Source organism: Rutidosis leptorrhynchoides, chromosome 8, assembly GCF_046630445.1.
Source record: "Rutidosis leptorrhynchoides isolate AG116_Rl617_1_P2 chromosome 8, CSIRO_AGI_Rlap_v1, whole genome shotgun sequence".
NCBI lineage: Eukaryota > Viridiplantae > Streptophyta > Magnoliopsida > Asterales > Asteraceae > Rutidosis > Rutidosis leptorrhynchoides.
In genome coordinates this window covers 164,299,559-164,308,615 of record NC_092340.1, presented here as the reverse complement: position 1 = coordinate 164,308,615, position 9,057 = coordinate 164,299,559, and positions in this window count along the sequence as shown.

The following is a 9,057-nucleotide window of genomic DNA, read 5'->3' as shown; positions in this document are numbered from 1 at the left end:
AAAACAACCCGTTTTGCCACCTTGTTGATCGTGACTGTTTGCTGCATTTTTCTGCTGTAAAACAGTTTCTGTTTCGGTTCATTTCATCATCCTTCTTGATCTTTATCTTCTAAAGGTATACCTAAAAGCCCTAAATTTAATCATACCTTTAAATATTGTTTTAGTTATTATGGATATGAAGTATGAATAATAATAATAATATGAATTAGTTAATATATTTATGTATGAATAAGATTAAAAAGTATTATGATTATGAGTAAGTTATGGAATTAGTTTATGATTATGATATAGAGTATTAATAAATTGATAAGGTTAAAAGATTATGATTATTGATTAATAAGTTACTTAAATAAGTGAAGTATTGTATTTATAAGATTAAAGCTGTTAAATTATGATCATAAAACTATTTTAATAAGTTAAAGATTATGATTTTATGTGTTAATGATTAATGAGTTAAATGATGATTAATAAGTTATTAGGTCATGAAGATGAATAAAAGTATATGGATTAATGAATATGGATGAAGTTGTATGATTAAGATTGTTAAGTTGATTAAATATTATGGTTACAAAAATGAATGAATTGTGATTAAAAAGGTTATGATTTTATGGATTAGTAAAGTATAATGATAATGATAAGCATGTATGCATACATACGTATGTATGTACATGTATAAATTGTAGATATATGTGTGTGTGTATATGTAAATATATACATACGTGTATATGTATGTGTATATATGTATGTATATGTACGTGTGTATGTATGTATGAGTGTGTATTATGTAAGTATTATATAAGGTTAGTAAAAATAATAAGAAAAGTAATAAATGTATATATATATATGTACCACCTTTACATTAATGTATATATAACACCTACATATAATATATACATATATATCATATAGTTAAACATATACATGTATGATAATAAATAAAGAATATATATATGTATGTATCACATAGGTGTATATGTATATATGTAACACATATAATGATAAGTTTACATAATAGTTGATTAATTAAAGAATAATACTACTATTATTATAACTTATACACTTAACTATATAGTAACACTTAATTAAACTAAGTATATTATCACTTATATATATGTACAACTAATAAATATCTTAATAAATTGGTTATGTGTATACACTTATAACGCGAAGGTTATAATTAAAGATAGCGTAAAAAGATTACAAACATCACCGTTACATGTGGCCTAGGGTGATCCTTATTGCCTTATGGGAACCACTTGTGGATTTCGAATGCCATGACTTAGATTCTGGTCAAGAATCCTGGGCGCCCGGTAACAACTGGTCATTCAAGTGACTTGCATGATAGTAACAGAGTTTGGGTGAGATTGTACAACATCTTTGTTAAGAATTATAACCCGAACTTCTTAAACTAGAAGCTTACTATAAGTGAAAGCTTTTCATAAATAGTAGGTTTCCAAAAATAGAAACTTTTGAGAAATAGGAAATTTTCTCAAAAACCGTCACTGTTAATATAGTTTGCTATATTAATAAACAAACTTTATGTCTATTATACATTAACTAATCAAAGGTTATATCTCTAGGTTGAGTCTCCGGTTACATACTCCGTTCTTACATCTTGCATGGAATTACTTACTTGCTATTAAGGTGAACTTCATAGCCCCTCTTTCTACTATTTATTATCTATTTTACAACTTTGGGGTAAGACACATGATTGCTTTTAAATGATTTACAATTTAGACATAAGTACCTAAACTATTTGATATGCAATTTTGTGAGAATTTTGTTAAACATGTATTTATTGTTACATGCAAATCCCCGCCATAATATTGTTAATTACTGGAATTGAAATTTTGCAAGCTTAATTATTGTGAGTAGGCCTATTGAGTGTGATGTCTCTACCCATTGGTGTGATCGTCAAGGGGGTACATAATAATGATTGCCGACACCCGTACAGTGTCAAGGGTTAATGTTTAGTTCGATATTATAACTCATGGCATATTAAATATTTTGATATTTTGAAATAAATCTTGTGGTCTAAAACATATTATGATTGTTAAACCTATGATGTTCACTCAACCTTTGTGTTGACACTTTATGCATGTTTTGTCTCAGGTGAAGATTAGCTTGTGTGATGCCCTATGATGCTTAGTTAGTTAATGCATTGGAGTCCACATATTAGACTTATCATTTGTTATGTAAAACATTATTATGTTTCCGCTGCAAATCAAATGTTGTTATAAAACGTTTGATTTAGAGTCGTTCTCGTTTATACATACTTGTGTTGTGATATTGTGAAGTCATATTTCCCCGACCCTATTTGGGGATATGACAGAGTGGTATCAGAGCCCAGGCTTGTTATAGAGAACTAGGATTGCATTTTATGTGTGCCTTATGTGTTAGTTCGGTGCCTTAGCAATCTATAAGACTATAACCTTTCATGGCTTAGCTTATGTTCCTTTACTTACTCATATTCATGCCTTAGTTTTTAGTGTTTCCTTACTATATGTTTCATTTTATCTTGCCCTTCCTTAGCATCCCTCTCGATACCCTGCTTCCTTTCCTAAGGATGTCATTTAAGACTTCTGAATTTCACGACATTTTCCATGACATTTATTACGGTCATGTACATAACATTATTGCTATAGTACATACCTTGATGCCTTGGTTTGCGAACCAGAAAATGTCCTTCTAGACTCATGAAGATTCTCTTCGTACAATATTTAGTGCGTTGGGGAACGCTTTAGGTTATGAACTCTTTAAATAGCAATTGAACTTTAAGTCCCTAGAAAGTTTTCTAATAAATAAAAATTCTGTAGTAGATCACATATCCTGACCCTATGAAGTGACCTTGGAATGTAAATAGGAATTAGTGAAATATAATGACGTCAGGCCAACGTGATTATATTACAGTAATTCATAAAGATATTCCAATATCATGACATATGGAATAGAAAGTGAATCAAAGAAAATTTCCAAACTACTTTTTCAAAAATCTCAATGTTATTATCATCTGATTTATAGATATACGAAGAGATCATTACGATTAAACTATCTATCTCATACCCATAAGTAGATTAATAAATTCTCATATGCCATAAAAGTTGTAAAGCTTTGCATTCTTTCTTTCTTAAACAACTTATCTCTTTGACGCTTAATTATCATATCCCCGCTGGAAGGAAGGATGCATATTCTTAAGTGACCTAAAGTGACACCCCCAAAATTTATTCGAACATGCCTCCTGTTATCTTAAATTACGCTCATGGTGTAGATTTTCATAAACACATTAGGAAACTCGTCGAAGATAAGCGACAACCACTCGCAAGATTTTCATTAGAATATTCAAATGAAGATATTATAAACACCACATTCACTATCACGTTCTCATACTCCACCATTCATATCTCACTTGTCAGCAACAGCTTCACATATGAACACTTTGAATTCCAAGAACATATGTCCTAATAATAGTCAACAACCGTATTTAAATACAATAGATTTCATTACCTCGCAACATTTTTGCCTAAAAATAACTCGAAATTTTCAAAATACCTTCACCCGATCTTCATCGATCTGCTTCCAACTCGTAACCTCCGAAATATGAAAAATTGTGTTACCAAAATTTTACACACACTATTTTACTGTGCGATCCTCTCAGAATTTTATAAAATAAATTTATTTACTGCCATTCGTGCAAATTTTTATAAAACGTATATGTTTATATAATAAAATTTACCTTTATTTTGAGAAGTACATATAAAATTATACTCACTTTTTCAAATCAACACTTTTATTTAAAAGGTATTTTACTTAAAATAGTACATGTTGTACATAACTCTAGTTTTACTAAGAACTTCGTTCCTTTTTAAATTGTCACCTTAAACGACTTGAACTTCTTGTTTATATAAAAATTTTCGTGTTATTCTACACCACATATTAATCACAATTCCTCTCGTCCTCTGAAATTTACCATTAAGTTCATCTTTCAAAACCCAATGTTCTCATCAACTTTTTCTTTTAAGGTTGACCGTTGAGAAGTTTTTACTTCCGATATTTCATGGCTAAACCACAACACACTCGTAAATATCAATTCTATAATTCAATATTTTGTGGCAAATGCAATCATTTTTCAGATATTTCCTCACCCGGTGTAAACTATTCTTTGTAGCCAATGATTCATATTTCTTTTTGTCCGCACTTAAACTCATAAGTGAATGATAAATCGACTCGCCATAGGTGCGATAACATCTTTCTCATCAAGAGATCACAGCTCCTCTTATCCTCTGCGTAAGAACGAAACATGCTTCTTGCGCTCATCAACTCTTCTTTTTAGGATTGGCTGTGGCAATACTTCACGGCTAAAGGCTTGAAACAGAGCACTATTCCTATTGTTAAGATCCGTTGGAATTCACGTAGAGGCCCCGAGTATACCTGGGAACGTGAAGACCAAATGAGACGAAAACATCCCCATATTTTCTCAACCGCTGATGCCTTCGAGAAGCCTACCTGAAATTTCGGGACGAAGTATAAATTAACGGGGAGGTACTATAACAACCCTCACATTTCCATTCTGAATTTACTAATTTACCCTTAGGGTTTCGTTTTCTTGTTCTGTGTCTCATCATTAGGGTTGTTATCAAGACATATTAAATGCTTTATAAATAATGCTCGTAATTAAAAACCTGAAACCCTAAACCTAATAGTAATTAATAATCTAAACTCTAACCCTAAAGGTTTATTAATATTAAAACCTAACCCTAATACTAAAATAAACTATATGTAATAATATTAAATGGTGACATTTGTAAATTAAAAACTAATTAGAACCAAATTAAAAATTTATAAAAGTTAGGGACTAATAATTAAATAAAATGCAATTTAAATAAATGTAACTTTATAAAAGAAAAATATTTAAAAACTATATACTTAAATACATAAAGGTCGAATAAAAAAAATATAATTAAGCATGTTGTAAAAATCGGCTAGGAGTTTTGACATAAGAAAAACTTAGTTAACAAGTAAATTACTAATCCTAGTTAACCTCAAATACCTTGCATCGTAATCCTAATCTAGTCTTGATCACCAAGTAATCCTAATGTGATTACAACATCCTAATCTCCTATAAAAAGACCCTTTAGTTCTTGATCCTCATTCACAAAGTAGATAGAAAAAAAATCCCATAAGTTCCTCTCTTCCTCTGCTTGTTTAGTCGACTAATTGCATCATCATTATCATTTTTTTTTGTTTTTGTCGACCAACAACAGCCATCACACTCTCCTGCATCGACTCACAAATCATCACCAAAACCGCCTTCACCCGTCGCCATCTACCTACGTTTTTGCAGCTCATCACCACCGCCAGTCTGCTGTGATTTTCGCAGCCCATCACCGCCACTCTGCAGTTGTTTTTGGCAGCTAGAAACGCCACCCAAACAGCCCCTCAAATCACCATATTTTCCTGCTGTGTTTCTGCAGCTAAACCGCCACTTAAACAGCCCCTAAAGTCAACTTTTTTGCTCTTGTTTCTACTTTAAGTCGGCACCTAAAACAGCCCCAAAAGTGCTCCTATGACTGTTGTAAATTCGTGATCAAAACAGCCCAAGATCGACTTGTTGTTGCTGCATTTTTTATTCTGTTTCTGCGTGACAAAACAGCCCATAATCGACCCATTGTTGCTGTGTTTACTGCTGCTGCTGTCGTGACAAAACAGACCTGAAAACAACCCATTTTGCCACCTTGTTGATCGTGACTGTTTGCTGCGTTTTTCTGCTGTAAAACAGTTTCTGTTTCGGTTCATATTCATCATCCTTCTTGATCTTTATCTTCTAAAGGTATACCTAAAAGCCCTAATGTTAATCATACCTTTAAATATTGTTTTAGTTATTATGGATATGAAGTATGAATAATAATAATAATATGAATTAGTTAATATATTTATGTATGAATAAGATTAAAAAGTATTATGATTATGAGTAAGTTATGGAATTAGTTTATGATTATGATATAGAGTATGAATAAATTGATAAGGTTAAAAGATTATGATTATTGATTAATAAGTTACTTAAATAAGTGAAGTATTGTATTTATAAGATTAAAGTTGTTAAATTATGATCATAAAACTAGTTTAATAAGTTAAAGATTATGATTTTATGTGTTAATGATTAATGAGTTAAATGATGATTAATAAGTTATTAGGTCATGATGATGAATAAAAGTATATGGATTAATGAATATGGATGAAGTTGTATGATTAAGACTGTTAAGTTGATTAAGTATTATTGTTACAAACTTGAATGAATTGTGATTAAAAAGGTTATGATTTTATGGATTAGTAAAGTATAATGATAATGATATGCATGTATGCATGCATACATATGTATGTACATGTATACATTGTAGATATATGCATGTGTGTATATGTAAATATATACATACGTGTATATGTATGTGTATATATGTATGTATATGTATGTGTGTATGTATGTATGAGTGTGTATTATGTAAGTATTATATAAGGTTAGTAAAAATAATAAGAAAAGTAATAAATGTATATATATGTACCACCTTTACATTAATGTATATATAACACCTACATATAATATATACATATATATCATATAGTTAAACATATACATGTATGATAATAAATAAAGAATATATATATGTATGTATCACATAGGTGTATATGTATATATGTAACACATATAATGATAACTTTACATATTTGTTGATTAATTAAAGAATAATACTACTATTAATATTATAACTTATACATTTAACTATATAGTAACACTTAATTACACTAAGTATATTATCACTTATATATATGTATACCTAATAAGTATCTTAATAAATTGGTTATGTGTATACACTTATAATGTGAAGGTTATAATTAAAGATAACGTACAAAGATTACAAACATCATCGTTACATGTGGCCTAGGGTGATCCTTATTGACTTATGGGAACCACTTGTGGATTTCGAATGCCATGACTTAGATTCTGGTCAAGAATCCTGGGCGCCCGGTAACAACTGGTCATTTAAGTGACTTGTATGATAGCAACGAAGTTTGGGCGAGATTGTACAACATCTTTGTTAAGAATTATAACCCGAACATTTTAAACTAGAAGCTTACTATAAGTGGAAGCTTTCCATAAATAGTAGGTTTCCAAAAATAGAAACTTTTGAGAATTAGGAACTTTTCTCGAAAACTGTCACTGTTAATATAGTTTGCTATATTAATAAACAAACTTTATGTCTATTAGACATTAACTAATCAAAGGTTATATCCCTAGGTTGAGATCTCTGGTTACATACTCCGTTCTTACATCTTGCGTGGAATTACTTACTTGCTATTAAGGTGAACTTCATAGCCCCTCTTTCTACTATTTATTATTTGTTTTAAAAATTTGGGGTGAGACACATGCTTGATTTTAAATGATTTACAATTTAGATACAAGTACCTAAACTATTTGATATGCAATTTCGCGAGACTTTTGTTAAACATGTATTTATTGTTACATGCAAATCCCCGCCATAATATCGTTAATTGCTGGAATTGAAATTTTGCAAGCTTAATTATTGTGAGTAGGTCTATTGAGAGTGACGTCTCTACCCATTGACATGATCGTCAAGGGGGTACATAATAATGATTGCCGACTCCCGTACAGTATCAGGGGTTAATGTTTAGTTCGATATTATAACTCATGACATATTAAATATTTTGATATTTTGAATTAAATCTTGTGGTCTAAAACTTATTATGATTGTTAAACCTATGATGTTTACTCAACCTTTGTGTTGACACTTTAAGCATGTTTTGTCTCAGGTGAAGATTAGCTTGTGTGATGCCCTATGATGCTTAGTTAGTTGTTGCATTGGAGTCCACATATTAGACTTATCATTTGTTATGTATAACATTATTATTTTTCCACTACAAATCAAATGTTGTTATAAAACGTCTCATTTCGAGTCGTTCTCGTTTATACATACTTGTGTTGTGATATTGTGAAGTCATATTTCCCTGACCCTATTTGGGGGGTATGACATCAAGTGTCAACACAAAGGTTGGTGAGTTCATAGATTTAATGTTGCGTATAATCCATATATAAAGGTGGATCACAAGATTTCAGTTGTTTCATCTAGTAACGTTTATCAAAATATTCTACAAGATTGAGCACCCTGGTAACTAAGCTTTGACGTTATAATAAGTACCCCTGTTTTAACATACATGCAACCAACATGTACAATACATGCAATCCAACGTGTACTAAACTCAAATAGAATACATCTGTTTTATAGTTCAGGCTAGGGTTTCAAGCCCTATGGATCCATATACAACTACTCGCGCCCACCAGTTCTTATAACCGGCAGTTACTAGTTACCAAAGCTAAGGGATTTTCGATTCAAACTCAGTGTAGAATTTAGTATGTACTTGTATCCATTGTGTTTAAAATAAAATGCATGTATTCTCAGCCCAAAAATATAGATTGCAAAAGCAATTAAAAAGGGAGCATATGAAACTCACCTTAGCAGATAAAGTTATTCACTGAAATGTGACTGAAACTCGTAATGCAAAGTAACCGTAGATCTCAACCTAGAGAACATATGTTGGTCAATAGATGTTTAACAAGCTAGGTCATGTCATAGTGTATCACAATCCTAATGCTCGAGATAGACATGCAAAAGTTAACAAAAGTCATCTCAAAAGTCAACCTGACCCAATATGATCTTTAAATCTATACATGTTTATTAACATAGTATAAGTCTTGATAATTGAACGACTTTATAGTTTATCAAACTCAAAATATTATTTATTTCAGGAGCTATATTATATTTGAATTATCATGGCAATCGAAAATATTTTATTATTTCACATAGTTTTTCAATACTTGTAGAATCAGATTATAGTGTTTATAAAGCTTTAAAACATGATAAGACAGTCAATTTTGACAATTGATCAATAAAACAAAACGTGCCTTATATAGAAATTCATTTACTCGATTAGTAATATTTGAAAATCTAATTTATCAATCTTATAAGCAAGTTGTTTAAATATCAT